This window comes from Antechinus flavipes, chromosome 1 (genome assembly GCF_016432865.1).
Source record: "Antechinus flavipes isolate AdamAnt ecotype Samford, QLD, Australia chromosome 1, AdamAnt_v2, whole genome shotgun sequence".
Taxonomy (NCBI): Eukaryota; Metazoa; Chordata; class Mammalia; order Dasyuromorphia; family Dasyuridae; genus Antechinus; species Antechinus flavipes.
The window spans coordinates 282,339,587-282,363,735 of record NC_067398.1 but is presented as its reverse complement, the minus strand read 5'-3'; the positions used below and the strand labels follow the sequence as shown (position 1 = coordinate 282,363,735).

Here is a 24,149-nt window from a genome sequence, read left to right as displayed (position 1 = left end):
GGGGAAAAAGAGACATCCTTAAATCCAACTGTGACTTGGGTGTTGGGAAGAAATCAAGAATTTATGAGATGAAATCTCAAAAACAAATGAATCAAATGGAGGAAACAAAACTGTGCTTAAAGAATCACAGATTTGCAATGTGGCTGACCACTTTTAATCCTATTTACTCTGGGAGGTTGAGGTTGACACATCTCTTTAGGACTTCTAAGTTATAGTAGGGATAAAGCCCATTTAATGTCTACACAGCATTTAGAATTCACAGGAGGGCTCTCTGGGACCAGGATGCAACCAATTTGCCTAACAGTGTGGGAACGAGTAATAGAAAAAGAACAAGTGAAAGTTTTTGTGTAGTGAAATAGATAGGCCTTATGTACTTCTAATCTGTTTGAAATGAAGAGACAGTCTTTAAAAAAAAACAAAAAAAACCCCACAATTTTAGAATAGAAAAGAATCCAAAAAATCATTATGTATTTTTAAAAAATGTCTATCCTCTATCTATTTACCTGTAAACAAACAGATTGTGTAATCCCAGCAAAATATAAATTTAGGCAAGAACTATCTCTTGTCTACAGGCCAATTGTCAGTAACTGGTAGATGCTTAATAAATACTTGCTAATTCATTGATTGCATTGTTATGCCAATCTTTTTTAATTCTCCAGAATGAACTACTTAAACCAACCTAATTTAAGTGACCAAAGCAGATTGCTTAAACCAATCTCTTTTAAGGAACCAAGGTTCTCATTGAGGAACTTGATCAAACAAGAATATATCACTTTGTTTAAATCTGGTTTCATTATATTAAGGAATCTCTCTTCTATTGAACTTTTCCCAGGATTGTCTCCTTAACTCCAACAAAGTCATTTGTGACATGAAGGCCCATATTTTATGCTTCACTTAATATTGGTAATCAAAGAGGCTTCTTTGAACAAATATGAATGAACAGCTCATTGAGTCAAACCATTAATACACAGATTTTGCACTGAATGAAATGTACAGTATTTCAGCAACCCCAAACTACTCCCTGCCACAAAAGCCCATATTCTTTTTTTGCTTATTTTTTAAGGTCTTCAGAGTACTTTTTAAAAGAAATTTATGAGCCCTTTTTAAAAGCTTTTAATTTTTTCTAAATACAGCAAAGGTAGTTTTCAATCTTTACCTTTGTACAATCTTATGTTCCAAATTTTTCTCTGCCCCTCCCTCCTTTCTTTTCTCCTAGATAGCAAGCAATCTGATGTATGTTACACATGTGCAATTCTGTTAAACATATTTCCATATTCATCTTACTGTATAAGAAAATTCAGATCAAAAGAGAATAAGAAAACATGAGAAAGAAAAAAGCAAACAACAAAAACAAAAAGTTTAAAATACATTATACTTCAATCCATATTCAGTCTTCATAGTTCTCTCTGGATGTGAATGGGTCTTTCCATTGCAAGTCTATTGGAATTGCTTGAAATCACCTTATTGATGAAAAGAGCAAAGTCTACTATGTTGATCTTCACATATTCTTGTTGCTGTATACAATGTTCTCGTTCTGCTTACTTCACTTAATATCAGTTCATGTAAGTCTTTCCAAAAAAGTCCATATTCTTAACATCAATAGTATTCCACTGATGCTCTGTGGCTTTAAGAACGAATACTTTGTTGACCTAAAGGTCTTCTGGAAAAATTGTAAACTAGATATGGAGACAGAACTCATGAGTTCAAATCCCAACTCTGCCACTTTTAGTCTATATCATTTAAGGCAAGCCACTTCAACCATGATTCATTATCACCACTTTGGATTAGAAGATGCACCATGAAGTGTAAAAAGATGGCATAATCCCGCGGCCTAGATGAGATTTAAGTCTTTCCAAAGGGATGAGGAAAAGCCTAAGATATCTGGCTTTTGTTCTCCATATTTTAGGGATTTTGTTTTGTTTGTTTTTGCTGAAAAACACTTTTTTTTTTTTTTTAAACTGGAGAGTCCTCCTGGCATGAGTTGTACTAAAAGAAAATGCAAAAAATAGGAAAAAGCAAAACTATAAAAAAAAGTAATCACCTCCCCAAATCACAAGATCCTTAGGATCTTGACACTATGGGGTGATATATGATAAGCTACCACTGTCTTTCCACATTCTTAACATGGGATAAATTCAGGATCATCTTCCTTCCCTCTTCTGATGGTGATTTCCTAAGAGAAGACAAAGCAGTAGCTGAGATTTGATTGATTCCCTTCTTTACAGACACAGCTTTTTGGTGATTGAAAGGCAAAAATTTCTAACTCCATGGAGTTGTAACCCCAGTGCATAGTATAGTGCTTGGCACATAGTACTTATATAATAAATATTTACCTGTTAACTGACAGCAATTTATATTAAATTGCTACAACAATACTGTTTTGCTCTTTATTTTAATTATTCCAAATACTGTCTGCAATACATCCTTCAATCCTCAAGTTCATGAGGTAGAATTGTAATTCAAGTCTTCCTAACTATCCATCTATTCCAATATTCACTAGATTATCTTAATACAGTTTGGTACTTTCTTGATATTGGCAGCAAGTGTATATTGGAATAGGGAATAATAGGTAAGGTAGACTCAAGTTTAAATTCAGTTATGTGACCTTGAACAAAACATTTAACCACTGTTGACTTTTTCTCAACTGAAAATTAGGAAAAATGCATATCTCAACAGGTCGTTGTGAAGATCAAATGGGATTGGATTATGCATCAGTTACTACCAACACTGCCAAAAGACATTATCTTTCTTTCACCATTTCACTTTCTTGCCAAGTGATATTTCCATTAACTTTTTGAGAAACACCCCAATAATCTTATTAATATTGACCAATATTGTTGGGGAGGTTTTAATTGGTCAAGAAACGTACTTCAAAAGCATAGACAGGATCATGGCATTGCAATTGGTAATAAAAAGATTTGGTAAAATAAAAATGCTTCTTTCCATTTATGCCAATAAAGAATAAGTTTTAAAACAAACATTAAATTACGATAAATTTGGTAAGGGGTGGCATTAAGGAAGTGACTCAGCATGCAAACAGATAATCTAAAACAGTCAATGGCACATTAGATAGGGTCTAAAAAACTGGATTCAAAGTCTTAGCTTCAGCACAACTTTCTGTGTGACATCTTCATACAGTATCATTGTTGAAGTATATAATGATCTCCTGGTTCTGCTCATTTCACTCTGCATCAGTTCATGTAAGTCTCTCCAAGCCTCTCTGTATTCATCCTGCTGGTCATTTCTTACAGAACAATAATATTCCATAACATTCATATACCACAATTTACCCAACTATTCTCCAATTGATGGGCATCCATTCAATTTCCAGTTTCTAGCCACTACAAACAGGGCTGCCACAAACATTTTGACACCTAGAAGTCCCTTTCCCTTCTTTAATATTTCTTTAGGATATAAGCCCAGAAGTAACACTGCTGGATCAAAGGGTATGCACAATTTGATAACCTTTTGGGCATAATTCCAGATTGCTCTCCAGAATGGTTGGATTCGTTCACAACTCCACCAATAATGCATCAGTGTCCCAGTTTTCCCACATCCTCTCCAACATTCACCATTATTTTTTCCTGTCATCTTAGCCAATCTGACAGGTGTGTAGTAGTATCTCAGAGTTGTCTTAATTTGCATTTCTCTGCTCAATAGTGATTTGGAATACACTTTCATATGAGTGGTAATAGTTTCAATTTCATCCTCTGAAAATTGTCTGTTCATATCCTTTGACCATTTATCAATTGGAGAATGGCTTGATTTCTTATAAATTAGAGTCAATTCTCTATATATTTTGGAAATGAGGCCTTTATCAGAACTTTAACTGTGAAGATGTTTTTCCAGTTTGAGAAGCAACTATTTCTAAGAGAAATTAACTCTAAAACCATCCCCACCCTCGAGCAAAAACAGACTTTCCTGGCGAATTTCAAGGATGTCTTCTCTTGGTAACTATTTGTGGGTTTTTTTTCAGTCAAGCATTAATTCAGAGGCTTGTAATGAAATGGATTCTGAGAGAAAACACGGAGCTTACACAGCTGTGTGCCTCCTCTCCACATCTTGGCCTAAGTCGAAATCATGTAACTTCTGAACTCAGTTTTTTTCTTTTGGAAAATTTTCATTCTATGACAACGTCATTCACCTCAAAAGGTTGTTGTGAGGAAAGATGTTTCTTGTACCTTCAAGTGCTAGTAAATATAAGCTATACAAATGTTTGTACACAAACACCAAAAATCTAAATGAAATGCTAAAAGTAATATTTTCCTAGCATATGCCTAATTTTTAAAATTCCTTTTTTTCTGAAAGATTGTAAAATATTAATCATCATCTATTACAATCCCCATAGCTCTCCTATGCGTTCTCTAACAGGCAAACTGGATGCAATGCAGTTCAATGAGCATATTAAATATCTATAAAACTTTTCATCTCAAATTTTAATGTGAAACTTAACCTAATCAAAAATAAAAGTTGACAAAAGAGAAAAAAAAACACCTAGCACAATTATTTTTTAAAGTGAATAATGATACTCCAAAGCTTAATATATTTTTGAAAAATATCATAATACTGATTTGTTTTGTGGGTATATTTGGAAAATAAAAGTTCTTGAGTGCAAAAATATATATATATATATATATATATATATAATCTATTGGACACTGAATATTTAATTTTAAAAGAAATGGGGAAAATGAAATAACTTTTTTATCTTGTCTTAAAGGAGTTCAACTTCTAGTAGAGTGTAAGAAGCCATAAGAGAAACAGATAAGTTCAATACAAAACAATTTATAAGTGCATAAGGGGTGCAAAGTAGTAAATTGAGAAGAGGAGAGGTTATTACTGTGTTTTGAGAGAAATCTTCCTGGGAGAGATAAATACTATTGTTTGTCCAGAAGAATGTATCTAAAAGATACAGTACATAATGTGAGATAAAGCTAGAAAGATAGGATGATTCCAAATTGTGGAGGGCCTTGAATTGCAAGCAAAAAGTTTGAATTTTATTTAATGGATAACAGGAAGTCAGTGAGGATAACAGAAATATAGAATAGAAAATATAAATAGAAAAATAATACGAATGGGTCTATGGATAAGGAATAGTCTTTTTGAGACAAAAAGATCTGTTACAAGGCTAATATGATGGTAGACAATGAGAAATAAAAGGGACAAGACCAATGAGAAGGGAAAAAATAAAATCAAAATATGCACTCACAGAAAGAGTATGAGATATTTTCCCGATGTTTTACAAAACGGTGGTTTACTCTATACTAATGGCCTCAAACTCAAATGAAAATGGGGCCATTCCTGTGAGATAGCATAACTGGAGACTGAGTGTATGTCTATCAATTGGGGAATGACTGAATAAGTTATAATATATAAATGTAATGGAATTATTATTGTTCAATAAGAAATGATAAATAGGTCGATTTCAGAAAAGGCTAGAAAGACTTACATGAACTGATGCTAAGTCAAGTGAGTAGAACCAAGAGAACAATGTACATAGCAATATCTAGATTATGGGATGATCAATTGTGATTTACTTGGCTCTTTTCAACTATGAGGTGATTCAAAGCAACACCAATAGATTTGGGATGGAAAAAGCTATCCATATCTGCACTATAAAGACTGAATATTGTAAAGAGCAGGAACTCAGTATGATTGATTTTATCCTACAACAAGGTGTTAACTCAATGGAATTGATAAGACAATGGTTATCTAGTTTAGCATGTGAGTTCTCTAGTTCAGTATGATTGGTTTACATGTATTTAGTACAGTTCTACAAGTTGACACCTATTCTATAAGATCGACACCTATGATGATGTACTTAGAATATATAAGAGCTAAGAGATCTGGGAGAGAAGACAGACTTCAAGATAGACCGTCGTGGTGGCTCTCCTGCCTCCTGCACTGAAACCAAAACCCATTGCAGAGGGCCTTTAGAAAGCTAGCCAGACCCCAGGTGAAGGAGACAGATGGTGAAGGAGATAATAAAGTATTTTTCCTTTTTTTGGTAGTCATTTGTTTACTTGGTCTTGTGTGTGTGTGTGTGTGTGTGTGTGTGTGTGTGTGTGTTTCCCTCTTTTTGTCTGATTTTTCTTGCACAGCATAATGAATATGTGTGGTGATCTTCTTCATTGGGCGCCAAAATGTGGTGAGCTTTTTCTTCTCAAAAACGCAGCCAGGTGATAAAAGTTCAGATCTTTTATTATCTCCAAAATAGCCCGGTTAGCTTAGAGGCCTATCTCTCTGCTTGGTTCCAAGAGCTCTCTCTGAATGTCGCCAAATCCAAAGGTCTGGTCCTTCAGCCTCTGCCTCTGCTTTCTTCAGCCTCCAGCCAGCTCCACTCTTCACTCGGTGAAATCTCGACTTGTAGCTTCTTCACTCTCTGAAGAACACTTCTTCTGCCACCAGCCAGCCAAGTGGAAAATATTCTGCCTTGCCTCGGAGAGAGGGCTTCTGGCGTAACTCTACTGAAATCTGACCGAGAGCTTCTGTCTGTTTCTTTTATCCAAGAGGGAGGAATTGTGGGATACGAGAGAGAGGGATTATGGGTTTTCTCCCATAGTGCTCTCTGGCCCAACGAGCTTCAAGGGAGGTGTGAACTCACTGAACTCCAATGAGTAAAGGTGTGAACACAAGCCTTGTATTAATTAGTTCTACTTAGTACCTTGTTTCAGGTTCTGCCCAAAACATCTTCTTGTAAGATTAGATCAACTCTAATTAGTTAGCAGTTAGTAAGGATTCCAACAAATATGGAAGAGTTGCACATGTTTAACTTATATTGGTTTGCTTGCTGTCTATGGGAAGGGTGAGAGAAAGGAAGGAGAAAAATTTGGAACATAAGGTAAATATTAAAAACTATCTTTACATGTATTTGAAAAAATAAAAAACTATTAAAGATTTTTTAAAAGCATTAAAATAAATTAATACATCCCAATGATATTTTAACCTGGTTGCAATTGTATGGTGTTCATTGTCATGGCAACAAGAAGATTATACAATGATCACTTCTGATGGATGTGACTCTTTTCAACAATGAGATGATTGATGCCAATTCCAATGATTTTGTAATGAATAGAGCCATCTACACCCAGAGAGAGGACTATGGGAACCGAGTGTGGATCACAACATAGCATTTTCACTCTTTTTTGTTGTTGTTGTTTGCTTGCATTTTTCTCATTTTTTCTTTTTTGATCCAATTTTTCTTGTGAAAAAAATTATATATATAATTTAACATATTTTAACATACTTAACATATAATGGATTACTTGCCATCTAGGGAGGGGGTGGGAGCAAGGGGAGGAAATTTGGAACACAAGGCTTTGCAAAAATTATCCATACATATGTTTTGAAAATAAAAAGCTTTAATTAAAAAAAAGAGGGAAAAAAAAGAAAGTGATAGAGTAGAGATGACAATAGAGTAGGGGGCATTTTGTTGGAAAAGATGGGATGGAGGGATTATTAGAACACTAAAGATAAGAAGTAAGAACACTTTATCTTGGGAAACAGGTATAAACAGGAGGAGGTGATAATGGCAGAAAATATAGAAAATGAGGAAGAGGAAGAAGAGAGAGTTCATGGTGACTCGTCACGATTTTTTTTTTAAAGAGATGATGTGTGACACTATCTTTAAAATTTAACTGACAACTTTAAGATGACTTCAAAGTGGCATGGATAAGAATTAGTCTCCACCCCAAATCTATGAAAATGAGCCCTCAAACTCCTGCTTCCCACCCCATTCCAGCTTTCTTCCATCTTCATAACATCCATGCTATCCAAGAACTCTGAACTGTAATCCATAGTTAGTTATGGGAGTGATTTTTTGAGCCTCTTCCCCTCCCCAAACTTCTTCCCATCCTCCCACTTCATTTGCCTCTGTGTATCCCTTGTCTCTGTATTTTCTGTGCATGCTTACCCTGTTTAATAATTTCATAAATTAGTGATCAATTCACAGTTGTACTGTGAGGATATCTCTGTTGTCAACTGCCATCATACTACACATAGCAAAATAAAATAAAATAAAATAAATTTTAAAAATTGCAGGTACCTTTCTATCTCTAGCTCAAGGGCCTCAGAAATATTCCCAAAGGAAGTCCAACCTCCTCTATGAGTTTGCAAATTTTTTTTTGATGATACTTAAAGGTAACCACCTAGCCTCAGATCTTTGTTTACCTCTGCCTTTCATAAAAATAGCTGCGCTGACCTTGAACTTTCTTTCTGTGCTAGTATATAATAAACCTATTAATATAAATATGGACTTATTCTTTCAAAGGACCTCAAAGACCATTAGTCTCTCAATATCCCTCTAAAGCAGAAATAAAGCACATATTGTAGTTTCTGTTTAATAGATCAGGGTGGGGTAGGGCAATGAGAGGATGGCAAAGTTAAGCTATATATCTACAAGTCACCAAAGGATCAGGAGTTTGGGAAGGATTACTCAGACTCTCCATTCTTGGGCAATAACCCATAACATCTTTTAGAAAAAGTCTATATAAATGCAAATGCTAAGAATCTTAGAAGTACACAGGATACTTAACACATTGAAATAAGATAAGAAAGTTTTCCCAATTAATAAAATTCAGCTTGTGATTTTGAAGTAATAACACTGAAAAAAACCTCAACTGCTTAATGACTTGGATAGAGAGTCCAAAGAACTGCTAATCATTACCCTCCAAGAAAATCTTGGGATGAGTCTCTTCAAATTAACTAGATTAGCCCTCTGAAAACAAATATACAGAATCTGTCATCAGGATCACATTTGAAGTCTGTACAGCTCTACATAACACAGTGAAACTTCTAATCCTACTGATTACAAGGAAAAGTCATTTAATGTCTCTGGGACTCAGTTTCCTCATTAATAAAATGAAGGAGTTGGACTGCATGGCCTTGAGGTCTCTTCTAATAATAAATCTAAGATTTGCTGCTCTGATATAGTTTTTGAGAATCCAGTGTTGCCTCTACAGAAATACAATGAGACTTCAGCTACAGTAACACAATGAGACTTCAGAATAAGACTTTAGTGGAGGAGAGTAGGGAGTAATGCAAGTAATTTTTTCCCCTACAGAACTATAGATGTATGAAAAGTAATAAAACCCCAATCATTGCTTAAGTATTTTTAAACAAAAACTGGAACATAATTATTCCAAATACAAATTTACCTGAAGCAGACACTTCAAATTCTCTGAGAGTTACCTCAACTATCATCAATATTTATCAACTCTGAGCTGCCAGATCTTTTTTTTTTTTTTTTTTGCTGAAAGGACAACATAGTTATTGATTTTTTACTTTATATCACATTATAGATTATATATTTATATGGATCTGTGCATTTAACATGCATGTATGATATATTATACAATACATATGTATATGTATATGTATTACCAGGTTAGACATGACAAGAGGTGAGCATTTTAAGACAAGATCTCTATCTTCAAATCTAGAAGGTGAAATATGACACACACAAAAAAAAGATAACTAAAATTACCAGGCAGTAAGTAAGTGGTACACATAATATCAGGTGCTATAATAGTTCAGAGCAGGGTTTCTTAACTTTGGGTCCACAGATCCCAAGGGATCTGTGGATAGCTTTTAGGGGAGCCATAAACTTAGATGAAAAAATTGTATCTTTATTTTCATTAATCTCTAATTTAACATTTCCTTCAGTTATTCAATGTAGGCAAAAAGCATTACTTTGAAGAGTCTATAGAATATACCAGATTGTGAAAGTGATCCATCATATAAAAAGAAATTGAGAACTCTTCAGTTTAGATTTGGAGGAGAGATTTCATTTACGTGAATGATAAGAACATATACTTAGAAAAGTAGCCCAACTGCACAGAAAAGGAAACTGAAGCCTAGACAAGTCAAATTGCATATTCAACATTATATAGTAGCAATTGGCAGAGCTGGGATATAAGCTTTTGGGAAGACATCACAGAAGAGGATGATGACCCCTGGCTCCAGAGTCATAAATCAGTCTGCTTTTCTATTACTCTTTAAAAATAAGTACATCTAGTAATTATTTTATTTACTTTTTAGAGTAATAGATCTTGTTTTTTCACGCCTACTTCCTAACTATCCCCTTGTCACCATTACTTCTGTAATATCAGTTTTCTAATTTCTGTTTTTATTACCAGTTATCTATTGCATTTCAGGTCAATGTTCCAGGAGTTCCTATGCACTCCAATCGCATACTTGGAGACTATAATATCCATGCTTGAGTTCCTTTCAATACCCTAACCTCCCAATTTAACACTAAACTTCCACATTTTCCATCTTCACTTCAACAAGATGCAAGTATGGGCATAGATTCGATGTCACTATCACCTATAACTATTCCATCTCCATGTTCTAGAACTGTGAAATTATTTATTCTAACTACAATCACTTCTCCCCTACAATATTTTCTTTTGTTCCTAAACCTATTTTTCACATTCATCCTGATCTTCAATGCCTTAATTTCAACTTGTCCTACCAGTCCTTCAATGATACTCTAATTCTACTTCCTTCTCTTCAGTCTTGACCCACTGACTGAACAGCTCAACCAAATTCTACCAGCTGTCCTTAAATCCCTTGCCCCAGTATCCTGATGCCAGTTACCTTGCTAAACCTTGGATTATTTCTTCTTCTAGTTCACAGGATGCCAAATGTTCTAATATTTATATCATTTAATCTTAACCAGATCCAAATACTACATAGAAATTCTTTTATTCTGCCTTAAGTGATTCCTTATTACATCAGCTATCCCAAATCTTCTCCTCAGACTTTCTACAATATCATCTCATCTGATCCATTTTAAAAGGGAACTTCACTCCTCACTTTATATAAAAAGTCCTTTCCCTTTTTCCAGTCTCTGAGAGGTAAAACTTCACTTTAAAAAGGCTCCACTCATAATCTGGGTCCCCTACCATTCTGTATCACTGCCTCTTTTCCCCTAAATGTCAATCTCTTCATCTATTAACTCCTTCTCCAAAACTCACAGATGCTCCTATCTCCCCATCTTTAAAATGTTTCCACTTAATTCTGCCATTCCCTCTAGATATTGTCCAATATCTCTACTTCCTTTCATATTCAAATGTCTAGAAAGGGCTGGCCACATTTGCTCCCTCCATTTATTTACCTCCCATTCATTTCTTGATCCCTTGTAATCTGGCTTCCAACTCTGCCTCTGACTGAAATTTCACTCTTCAAGATAGCCAGCAATATCTCCATTGCTCATTCCTAAATATACTCAACTTTTCTGTGACTTGTGACACTGTCAGCCACACTCTCCTATACACACACTCTTCCCTTGGCTTCTGTGATACTGTTCCTTTCTTTCTCCTAGCTGTCTAATTCTTCTCTGCCAGATCATTGTCCTTCCCCCCACTTCATGTGTATATACTCCAAAGCTCTCATCTTTGTCTAAACTCTCTCCTTTGATGAGCTCATCACTTCTTCCTCAACTATCACTTCTACACTGATATCTCCCAAATCTAGTCCTTCATTAGCCAGAGTTTGACCTGTAGAAAATCCTGAGACATCTCCACCCAGATGTCCTATGCACCTCTCAAACAACATGTCCCATACAAAACATTTGTCTCCAAACTCATTTCTTTCCCCAAACTTCCCTTCTTCCATAAAATTTATTTCATTGTTTAATATAGGTTGAAAACAGAGAAAGAAAATTATAGACCAATCTCCCTAATGAATATTGATGCAAAAATCTTAAATAAAATATTAGCAAAAAGACTACAGAAAATCATCCTCAGGATAATACACCATGACCAAGTAGGATTTATACCAGGAATGCAGAGCTGGTTCAGTATTAGGAAAACTATTAACATAATTGACTATATTCATAACCAAATTAACAAAAAACATATGATCATCTCAATAGATGCAGAAAAAGCATTTGATAAAATCCAACATCCATTCCTATTAAAAAACACTTGAGAGTATAGGAATAAATTGACTTTTCCTTAAAATAGTCAGGAGCATCTATTTAAAACCAGTAGTAAGCATCATATGTAATGGGGATAAACTGGAACCATTCCCAATAAGATGAGGAGTGAAACAAGGTTGTCCACTATCACCATTACTATTCAATATTGTATTAGAAATGCTAGCTCATTCTTTTCCCAAACTTCCCTATTTCCATAAAATTTATTTCATTATTTAATATAACCCAGGTTTGAAATTTTGAAATCATCCATGATTCTTCCCTCTTTCATCTCATATGTTCTATTAATTGCCAAGTATTTGATATCCTACCTCCACAACATCTGTCACATGTATATTACTTCATACCATACAAACCAGAGTTTGTAAAACTCTATAGGCCAGCCAAACAAGCCTAGTAGCGGAAACATAAAACATTTTTTCACCTCCATGATTTTGTGCAAATAACCTTTCCTACATCTCTTTCTTATCTTGTAGAAGGACATTTCAAAGGACATCTCAGGTGTTTTCTAATATCTGAGATCTCTATATAGCACTTAGCACAATTCCTGGCACACAGTAGGTACTACATAAATGACTACTTACTTCTCCCCTCTTTGATATTTTTGTTATTCAGTCAATTAGCCATGTCTGAATCTTCATAACCCCATTTTGGGGTTTTCTAAGCAAAGATACTGGAGTGATTTATCATAATTGATATTCATCTTATGTTGTTCAAAAAAAGGTTAGAATGGATCATCTGTTTAAGAAATCAGGAATATTTAGGATTTTCTATCCAAAATAACTAAAATTGAGTATCAAAGTCTGGTGGAAGCATAAAATTTTAGTTTATTTAGAAAATTTAGCTATTTATAATGACTCATCATATAGAAACTGCATGTTGTACAATTAATGACCATATTTCTTCTCAGAGAAGCAATAAGAAAATAGACCTGCTAAATGGGCTATTTTTTTTCTTCATAAGAATTAGAAAATATTCTTTCCTTTATCTAACTTCAGAAAAGAGTTCTCATATATAAAATGGATTTAGTATGCTCTCTGCAAATCTTAAAAAAAAAAAATCCAAAAACTTTTCCTTAAGAGTACATGAATTGATACTGAGTAAAGTGAGCCCAACCAAGAAAATATTGTAAACAGTAACAACAAGTTTATGTGATGATCAACTGTGATGGACTTGGATGTTTTCAACAATGAGATGATTCAAAGCAAATCCAATAGAATTGTGATGGAAAGTGCCATCTGCATCCACAGAGAGAATTATGGAGACTGAATGTGGATCAAAGCATAGTATTTTCATTTTTTCCTTCTTGTTATCCCTGAGAAAACTTCAGTAATTTCTTCAAAATCACACTGCCTTTATGTGTCAGAGATGGGATTTGAACCCACCATCTTTCTTTCTTTCTTTTTTTTTTTTTTTATGGGATTAGTCAAGTTGACAGTATTTATTTATTTATTTTTATTTTATTAAAGATTTTTATTTACACCATATTACACATATGCATGGGTAATTTTTCAAAATTGATCCTTACAGACTTTTCCTTAAAATAGGCAGTAGCATCTATTTAAAACCATCAGCAAGCATCATATGTAATGGGGTTAAACTGGAACCATTCCCAGTAAGATCAGGAGTGAAACAAGGGTGCCCACTTTCACTATTACTATTTAATATTATATTAGAAATGCTAGCTTTGGCAATAAGAGTTGAGAAAAAATTAAAGGAATTAGAGTAGGTAATGAGGAAACCAAATTATCACTCTTGGCAGATGACATGGTGGTATACTTAGAGAACCCCAGAGATTCTACTAAAAAGCTATTAGAAATAATCCACACCTTTAACAAAATTGCAGGATACAAAATAAACCCACATAAATCATCAGCATTCTTATATGTCACTAACAAAATCCAACAGTTAGAAATACAAAGAGAAATTCCCTTTAAAGTAACTGCCGATAGTATAAAATATTTGGGAATCTCTCTGCCAAGGGAAAGTCAGGAACTATATGAACAAAACTACAAAACACTTTCCACACAAATAAAGTCAGATCTAACCAACTGGAAAAATATTAAGTGCTTTTGGATAGGTCAAGCAAATATAATAAAGATGACAATACTACCTAAACTAATCTATTTATTTAGTACTATACCAATCAGACTCCCAAGAAACTATTTTAATGACCTAGAAAAAATAACAACAAAATTCATCTGGAAGAACAAAAGGTCAAGGATTTCAAGGGAACTAATGAAAATAAAATCAAATGAAGATGGCCTAGCTGTACTTGATTTAAAACTATATTAAAAGCAGCAGTCATCAAAACCATTTGGTATTGGCTAAGAAATAATATAGTTGATCAGTGAAATAGGTTAAGTTCACAGGACAGAACAGTCAATAACTTTAATAATCTAGGGTTTGACAGGCCCAAAGATCCCAGCTTTTGGAATAAGAATTCACTGTTTGACAAAAACTGCTGGGAAAATTGGAAATTAATATGGCAGAAAATAGGCATTGACCCACACTTAACATTGTACACCAAGATAAGGTCAAAATGGGTTCATGATCTAGGCATAAAGAATAAGATTATAAATAAATTAGAAGAACATAGGATAGTTTACCTCTCAGACCTGTGGAGGAGGATAGAATTTGTAACCAAAGAAGAACTAGAGATCATTATTGATCACAAAATAGAAAATTTTGATTATATCAAATTAAAAAGCTTTTGTACAAACAAAATTAATGCAGACAATAATGCAAAAATAATGCAGGCAATAAACTGGGGAAACATTTTTATAGTCAAAGGTTCTGATAAAAGCCTCATTTCCAAAATATATAGAGAATTGACTCTAATTTCTAAGAAATCAAGCCATTCTCCAATTGATAAATGATCAAAGGATATGAACAGACAATTTTCAGATGAAAAAATTGAAAAAATTGAAACTATTTCTAGCCATATGAAAACATGCTCCAAATCATTATTAATCAGAGAAATGCAAATTAAGACAACTCTGAGATACCACCACATACCTCTCAGATTGGTTAGGATGCCAGGAAAAGATAATGCTGAATGTTGGAGGGAATGTGGAAAAACTGGGACACTGATTCATTGTTGGTGGAACTGTGAATGCATCCAACCATTCTGGAGAGCAATTTGGAACTATGCTCAAAAAGTTATCAAACTGTACATACCCTTTGATCCAGCAGTGTTACTACTGGGCTTATAGCCCAAAGAGATCTTAAAGAAGGGAAAGGGACCTGCATATGCAAAAATGTTTGTGGCAGCCCTTTTTGTAGTGGCTAGAAACTGGAGAATGGCTGAATAAGTTGTGGTATATGAATGTTATAGGATATTATTGTTCTATAAGAAATGACCAGCAGGATGACTACAGAGAGGTCTGGAGAGACTTACATGAACTGATGCTGAGTGAAATGAACAGGACCAGGAGATCATTATATATACTTCAACAACAATATATATGATGATCAATTCTGATGGATATGGTTCTCTTTAACAATGAGATGAACCAAATCAAATGAGATTGAATCATTTGTTCAATAATGAATAGAACCAGCTAGACCCACCAAAAGAACTATGGGAAATGAGTGTGAACCACAACATAGCATTTCTACTCCCCCTAGTTTTTTTTTATTTCCTTCTCAGGTTATTTTTACCTTATTTCTAAGTCCTATTTTTCTTATGCAGCAAAATAACTGTGTATATGTATACATATACTGTATTTAACATGTCTTGGTCTACCTGACATCGAGGGGAGGGGGAGGGGGGAAGGAGAGGAAAAGTTGGAACAGAAGATTTTGCAAGGGTCAATGCTGAAAAATTACCCATGCATATATCTTGTAAATAAAAGCTATAATTAAAAAAAGAAAAAAAAATTGATCCTTACAAAACTTTCTATTCCAAATTTTTCCCTCCTTCCCTCCACCCCCTCCTCTAGATGGCAGGTAGTCCAATACATATTAAATATGTTAAAATATATGTATATATATATTTATACAGTTATTTTGCTGCACAAGAAAAATCAGATTAAGAAGAGAAAAAAAAACTGAGAAAGAAAACAAAATTCAAGCAAATATCAACAGAAAGAGTGAAAATACTATGTTGTGGTCCACACTCAGTTCCCACAGTCCTCTCTCTGGGTGTATATGGCTCTCTTCATCATTGAACAATTGCAACTGGTTTGAATCATCTCATTGTTGAAAAGAGCCATGTCTATCAGAATTGATTATTGTATAGTCTTGTTGTTGCCGTGTATGATGATCTTCTGTGAACCCACATCTTTCTAACTCCAAAGTTAAGGAAAAGTTAGTTTTAAATTTTTATTTATTTATTTAAGTTTGATTTTAATAGTATTTCATTTTTCCAAATACATGCAGATATAGTTTTCAACATTCACCTTTGCAAAACCTTGTGTTCCAGATATTTCTCTCACTCCTTTCTTCTCTCCTATCCTCAAGACAGCAAGCAATCTGATATGTTAAAATGCAATTCATCTAAACATATTTCCATATCCATCATGCTGCACAATTTAAATCAGATCAAAAGGGGGAAAACACATGAGTAAGGGGAAAAAAAAAAACAAGAAGAAACAAATCAAAAGGATTTGTTACATAGATACCTTTCTCTGATCATATCAGTTTAAAATATATTACCTATAGGTCAGTATCCTTCTAATTACAGAGAATAGCAGCTCAAATCCTCAGAAGCCACAAATAATCAAACCACTGTTAGGATTAACCTTTAAGAATGGGGTTTTACAGTTATAGTTGAATGTAGTTGTCAAGCATTATAGGATTACTATATTCCCCCTCTATTATGTACAATGAATATCTGAGCTCATAGGAACTGGAATAAAGTTTAATTTCTTCACCCTGGCTCTTCCTCATAAATCCCTGTCCCGACTTCTAATCTATTACCATAAAATGGGTAAGCCTGATCCAAGATAACCAGGCCAATAACTCTTGAGCTCTACTCTTAAATCAACAGCTGACTTTTGGACATTTCAAACCCCATGAGCATTTTAAACTTAATCCAAAATAGCGTTCATTATCTTTCCCGCCAAAATCCTCCTCTCTTTCCATCTATCTGTTACCATCAAGGGCAGTAATTTTTCCAAAAGAAATGCCTAGTAGTTTATTAAGTAGTTAGAATCCAAATAATTTAGTAATTATGTCCTATTAAGTTAGCAGCCATTTGAAAGAAAAACAACTTATTTAATTCTCAAAAAACTTCATGTAATTAGTTATTAATGAGATGTGTGCACTTGATAAGCACTGCATAATTTCTCAAATCTCGGAAACAGATTGAATATCAATACCTTCCTTTCCTGTTTCATAATGACTTTCACAATCACCATCAAAATTTCCACTTCTCAGAGATATGATATCACAATAAAAAAATCCAAGAAGTTACTGGCATAACTAAAAGTAGAAGTAAACAAAAACATATCTCAAACATTTGAGAATGTCATAAAAGGAGTGTCATGTGATCAGTATTGCTCTGTTGCTCTTAAAAACTTAAAATATGCTATATTATCCCCGTGAGTTTGCTTCAAGGCACCAGAAACTGCAGCTCTCATATCAAATGCAGCAAGTATAATTTCTCTGCCAGGTCATATATAAGCCTTCAAATACTTAAAGACAGCTATTATGTCCTTTCCTCATCAAAAATATTAATAGTTTTTTTTTTTTTAGATCATCTACATTTCCAAATATATTCCTCTCTCACCCATTAAACTATCCTTTATAACAATAACAAAAAAGAATTCGGCAAAATCAACCAACACATCAAACATTCTCAGTTCCTTCATCCTACCTTCACATGACATAATCTCAAGATTCCTCACCATGCTAGTTACCCTCTTTTGCACACTCTTTAGCTTACTGACATACTTCTTAAATTATGGTGTCTAGACCTGAATACCATATTACAGATGAGATACTGTGAAAGCAGAATAAAAGATTATCACCTCCTTATTGCTGGAGAAAAAGGCATGTCCATTCTTAATTTGGTTCAGAATTGAATTAGCCCTTTTGACAATATCTCACACAACTGATATTTAACAAAAACTTTAAAAGTTTTTACAGACAAATCACCACGTAGCTGTGAATTGTGACGTTGATTTTTTGTACCAAAGTATAAAACTTGAGAATACATGCAAGGTATTTTGAAAACTTTAATGCATTCTATAAAAGCCAGGAATTATCATTATTGAACCCTGATGAATTTTATCCTATCATATTTAGATATGAGCCCAAGGCTCAAGATTGTCATGGGGTTTTAGGATTCTTTCACCAATGTGTTTGTTAGTTATCCTTCCTAGTCTTAATAAATCAGGAAAGTTGATAAGCATGCATATCATTTATACCTTTATTCAAGTCAATGATAAAGAATACTAAATACCAGAGGATCAAGCACACATGTATTCCTGGGTGCACTGCACTGGTGACATGCTGCCATATTAACCCAAAATCATTTGTTGTGCCACAGTTCCCTTTTAATGTCCTGACCCAGTTTCCCTAATTGTCCTACGTCACTTACTCTGCCTCAGATTATAACCATTTTCTCAATCATTAGAATGTTTGACAGGATAAAGGTTTTATATCTTAGATGTCATTAAAATATCAGGAGCCTCTCCCCATCTCCAGTACCTCCCTTCATTATGTCATCCCCATCCTAGGTATCTCTCTACATTAGGTCATCATTCCACATGCCTCCCCCCATTGTTACCCCATAAAAGAATCTTTGTATTCGACATTCATTGCTGGATTCTTAGAGACGATAGTCTCATTCAGCCCTGGGACCAAACCATGGATCCATTTGGTCCTTGTAAACCTCTCCCTTTCAAATAAAATATTAAAAACTCTCTAATTTCTATCTTGCCTCACTTTCTTCAGCATTACACATTGACAGTTTTGTTAACTTTGGTCTTATCATGCAACCATTTCTGAATTCATCAAATTGTGTTATCATCATAATTCATATCATTTATGTTCTCCATAAAAATAGTATGAAATAGTTTTTTAGATGCTTCACTAAATCTCAGTAAAATATACTCATCTACCAAGTTTAATGTTCCTGTCAAAATATGAAACTGAGTTGTATGTGGAATGATCTATTGACAGATTCTTTGTAAATACGGCATCCTTTTAAAGATGTTCATTAATTATTAATTGTAGAATTTTCTAGCAATCAAAATCAAGCACAATGGACTATAATTAGCAGGTTCTATTATCTTTTATTTTTTGGAAATCAAAATATTTTTCTTTGTTAAATCTTAAGGTGGTTTTCTGCTTTTCCTATGATCTTTAAACATTACTGACCATGACATACCAATTTTGTCTGCCAATCTTGGGCTCCTAAAGTTGAAAAGGACTTTAAAGTCTACCTTGTCCTTAAAAAATCATTAGGATGCATCTTAGTAGATCCAACATAGAAGTTTCAAATGAGGAAACTAAGACCTAGCCAAGAGAGGGTAATGTAGTTTAAAAAAAGGGGGGGGGGGGCAGCTAGATGTTACAGTAGATAGGGCGCTATGCCTAAAGTCAGGAAGATTCATCTTCCTGAGTTCAAGTCTGGCTTCAGATTAAAACCAAAGTATTTTACAGAATTTACTACAAAACACCATAAAACTGTCCAACCCTGGGAAAGTCATTTAAGTCTATTTGCCTTAGTTTCCTCATCTGTAAAATGAGCTGAAGAAAGAAATTGCAAACCACTTCAGTATTTTTGTCAGGAAAATCTTAAATGAGGTTATAAAGAGTCAGATAAGAATGGAAAAAAAGACTCAACAATGAACAAGTGGGGAAAGGACTTAATTTAAAGAGTGACCTGAGTTTCAGTCCTATCTCTGTTACTTAGTACTTCACATTTCTGTGATTCAATTTCCTTATCTATAAAATGAAAGGGTTGGGCTAGATGAAGTCTCTTCCAGCTGTAAATATTTGATCTTCAGATTCCATACAGAGGAATTTATCCGTTGTGAGACAAATAAGTGGCAAAAGTGAGATTTGAACCTGGATCCTTTATCACTCTTCCTAGCATTGCACTAACCATGTCGCTATTTATGTGTTGTCATGCTTGCTATCTCTTACTTTAGTCTGTTCTCTATGTGCCATGCAGTAATACATGCTAAATGGGTATTCTATATTTCTTCTGAGAATCCTGATTAATCTCTCAAAGCAGAGAAAATGATGTAAGAATAGAAACTTAGGAAAGGTGGAGGCATACATAGTTGGAATTATTTGGCCAGAGGGATAACAGACACTCTCTGACCAATCCCTTTATACGGAACAAAAGTTAATTTCTTAAGTAAATGCTGAGAAAGGCATCTCTGAAGAAGAATTCATGATTATCTTTGCAGAGTGGTAATAGAGATGAAGAATGAGATACATATTTTCAGTTAGACAAATAGGCTGATTTGTTTTCCTAGAATATACATATTTGTTAAAAGGGAGGGGAATAAGTGGGCAGTGATAGCTACATAAACAAAAGAGCATCAATAAAACATTTAGAAATGCACAGAATAAAACTTGAAAGTGCATATGAACTACCATCCAATTTTGATACCACCTTAATTATTATGTATATAATACACACACACACACACACATATACATATAGTGTAATACATATGTATTACATGCAAATTTTGCTATGGTTAAGGCATTTCATTCCTGTCCAATTCTTCACGGTCCCATCTGGGGTTTTCTGGCAGAGATACTGGGATGGTTTGGTATTTCCTTCTCCAGTTCTGAGGCTATATCTGAATTTAGGAAGAGGTGTCTTGTTGATTCCTAGCCCAGTGCTCTTTCCAATGTGCCATCTAGCTGCTCAACTATGTATATTTAGGATTTAAAACAAGTGCCATGGTTTCCGAAGTACTTTGCATAATTCAAACATACACACACACACACACACACACACACACACACACACCAAAACAAACCACATGTAACAGAAGCTCACTATTTCTTATTCTTATACTCTTATTCTTGGTATATTGAAATTTTTGCATTTTTTTTCAATTTTCAATAGCATTTCATTTTTCCAGATACATGTAAAGATACACGTTTTCAACATTCATTTTTATAAGACTGTGTTCCAAATTTTTCTCCCCCCCCCCCCAAGATAGTAAGTAATCTGATCTAGGTTAAATAAATATGTTGCATTTGTTAATGATTAAATTCACAATTACAAAATAAAGAATTAATAATTGAAGTCATTGAATCTAATTCCCTCATTTTACAGATGAGAGAACTGAGACCCTAATAGTTTAAATGACCTGTCCAAGTCACTCAACTAGTTTTAAAACCTCTAAGGAAAAATGCAGATGCATCTTCCTGAATTCAAGTCAATCTTTTGTTATTATATGTTTACACCAATATGGCTCTCTGAATAAAACTATGACAAACACTATCTCCAGCAGCTCTCTAAATATTTTTTTTTTCCTCTCTCTGGATAGGGCATGATCCTATGTGGAGACCATAGTTATCTTCTGATACAAAACTTTGTAGACTCTATGATAAGACAAAGTAAATAATTACTTTAAATTCTAGCTGTAAATCTTCCATAAACCTGACCTTTGAACAAATCTACTAGTCTCTTAAGATCACAGGATTGATAGTTGGAAAATACCTTAGAATTTTCTAGTCTAATTTCCTCTTCCCTCATTTTTTCATGATTAAAGTGATACTCGGTATTGAATGATTTACCCAATACCACAAAGGTATCACAGAATCTGAGTTAGAATAGCCCCAAGGCAATCCAGTTGAACCCGTACCTGAACAAAAATCTTCTCTATAATGTATCTGAAAAAGTGGGTCAGCCTTGGTCTGAAGACCTCTGACTCATTTTTGGAGGCTACCAGAACATGGCATAGTCCTAATTTTTATTGTTGCTCTTTGCATAAATGAATTTGAGAGATTAGGAAAGGAAATGATAAATGGGGAAAGGTCTTGGAGCAGATGAAATAAGATAAAACCCTGTAGAAAGGTTGGCCTTGGTAAAGAAAAGTAACATCTTTCAGAGGCAGAAATAAAGAAGTAAAGGGTGAATGAAGAATTATGGGTTTTTGAAGAGTGGACTAATGGCAGCATGATGAGATATCCTTGCACAAAAATCTGATGGCTTTAAAGGCTGCAAATGTAAAATCATACAAAATACATGCAATAGCATAATACAATAGCAAAAACTAAACAAAAAGGGTCAAAGGATATGAACAATTTTTAAATGAAGCCATTTACAGTCATATGAAAAAATGCCCTAAATCACTACTGACTAGAGAAATGCAAGCTGAAATAATTCTGAAGTATCGCTTACATCTATCAGATTGGCTAAGATGAATGTTGGAGGGGACGTGGGAAAATTGGGACACTAATACATTGCTGAATTGTGAAATGATCCAGCCATTTTGGAGAACAATTTGGAACTATGCCCCAAAATTGTGCATAGTCTTTGCAGTGTCTCTACTGGGTCTGTATTGCAAAGAAATCATGAGAGGAAAAGAGCCACATGTACAAAAATGTTACAAACATTGAACAGCTCTTTTTATAGTGGCAAAGAATTGGAAAATGAGTGAATGCTCATCAATTGGGGAATGGCTGTATAAGTGATGATATATGAATGTAATAGAATATTATTGTTCTATAAGAAAAGATGAACAGGCTGATTTCAGAAAAGCCTGGAAAAGACTTACATATAATAATGCTGAGTGAAGTGAGCAGAACCAGGAGAACATTGTATATAATAACAAGATTATGTGATGATTAATTATGATAGACTTGGCTCTACATTGATACAAGATAATTCCAATTGACTTGTGATGGCAAATGTCATCTGCATCCAGAGAAAGAACTATGGAAAGTGAAGGCAGACTGAACAATATTATTTTCACCATTTTGGGTTTTTTTTTTTGTTTGTTTGTTTCTTGTGATTTTTTTTTTTTCACAAAATGACTAATAGGGAAATTGCTTTAAATGATTGTACATATATAACCTATATCAACTTGCTTGCTGTTTAGGGGAAAGGCGAAGTAAAGGGATGGAGGAAGAAAAATTTAGGACACAAAGTTTTACAAAAATGAATATTGAAAACTATCTTTACATATATTTAGAAAAATAAAATACTATTAAAAGTTTTTTAAAAGAATGAAAAAATGAATGTTCAAAACTATCTCTGCATGTAATTTGAAAAATAATATACTATTGGATTCAGAAAAAAGATAATTAATTTTTTCTTGGGCTGCATTTAAAGAAGCATACTATACAAGACTAGACAGATGATGGACCTGATGTTAATCTGTGTTGGCAATATGGTACTCTATATGTGGTCTTGAGGACAAAAAATTGCAGGAAAATCACTTGAGTAGTACTAGACAATACGCTTCTCTAAAATCCTTGAGCCTTACTTTCATCATCTGCAAAATGAGGCAATATTTTATGAACCTATAAACAACTTATTCTATGTTTGAATGCATGACATGACCCCGCCCCCAAGTAAAATCACTCAACACAATAAAAATGATGAATAGCCAGTCATCTTCTACTACAATGACCTTATATTTGAAAACAGTTCATAGTTAATCATCTCAGCCAGTACTATCAACCATCTTTCTTTTCTTAAAAACCAAATAGTTCAAATTCCATTTACCTTTTCCTCACAATACCTACTTTCTTTGCTTTACATCATGTCTTTACTTACTCTGCCCCAAATCCTTTCCAACTTTCACACAGGACTCTTCAGCCACCCCTGCATGTTATTACTAAGGAAAAAGACAGGGATAGCGACTGAATTGGTATAGAATCCTACAGGTGAGGGGACTCCCTCCCTCTTTTAATGCAAGTCATTCCCTTTGCTGTAACATTTCCTAGGACACTGAAAGAATATCTCACTCCAGGGTCAAAGAATATGTAAAAGGAAGGATATGAAACTGGGTTATTTTGATTTTGAGGTGGGCTGCCAGTATGCCATGTTGTCTCTGAGAATAAAGAAAATGTGTAAGTATGTATGTGAGTGTGGCAGAGATCAAGATTTATCTGTGAGATTAGACCATGCACTGAAATCCAAGAAAAATTATAGCAGATCAACAGAAAAGAATCTAATTCTGATGATCCCTTGTGATGTGTATACTATACTTCTCTCTTCAGTGAGAGTCTGTGTGATGAAAAGAAAAAAGAGGATAGGTAGAGTACAGAGAATTTC

The 24,149-nt window shown here is 34.1% G+C and overlaps 1 protein-coding gene across 2 annotated transcripts in view; it reads right to left on the bottom strand.

The window, feature by feature from the left end:
- Positions 1–24,149, bottom strand: part of PIP5K1B (phosphatidylinositol-4-phosphate 5-kinase type 1 beta) — a 386,138-nt gene that overhangs the window by 349,743 nt on the left and 12,246 nt on the right. The gene's annotated exons all lie outside the window — the stretch shown is intronic.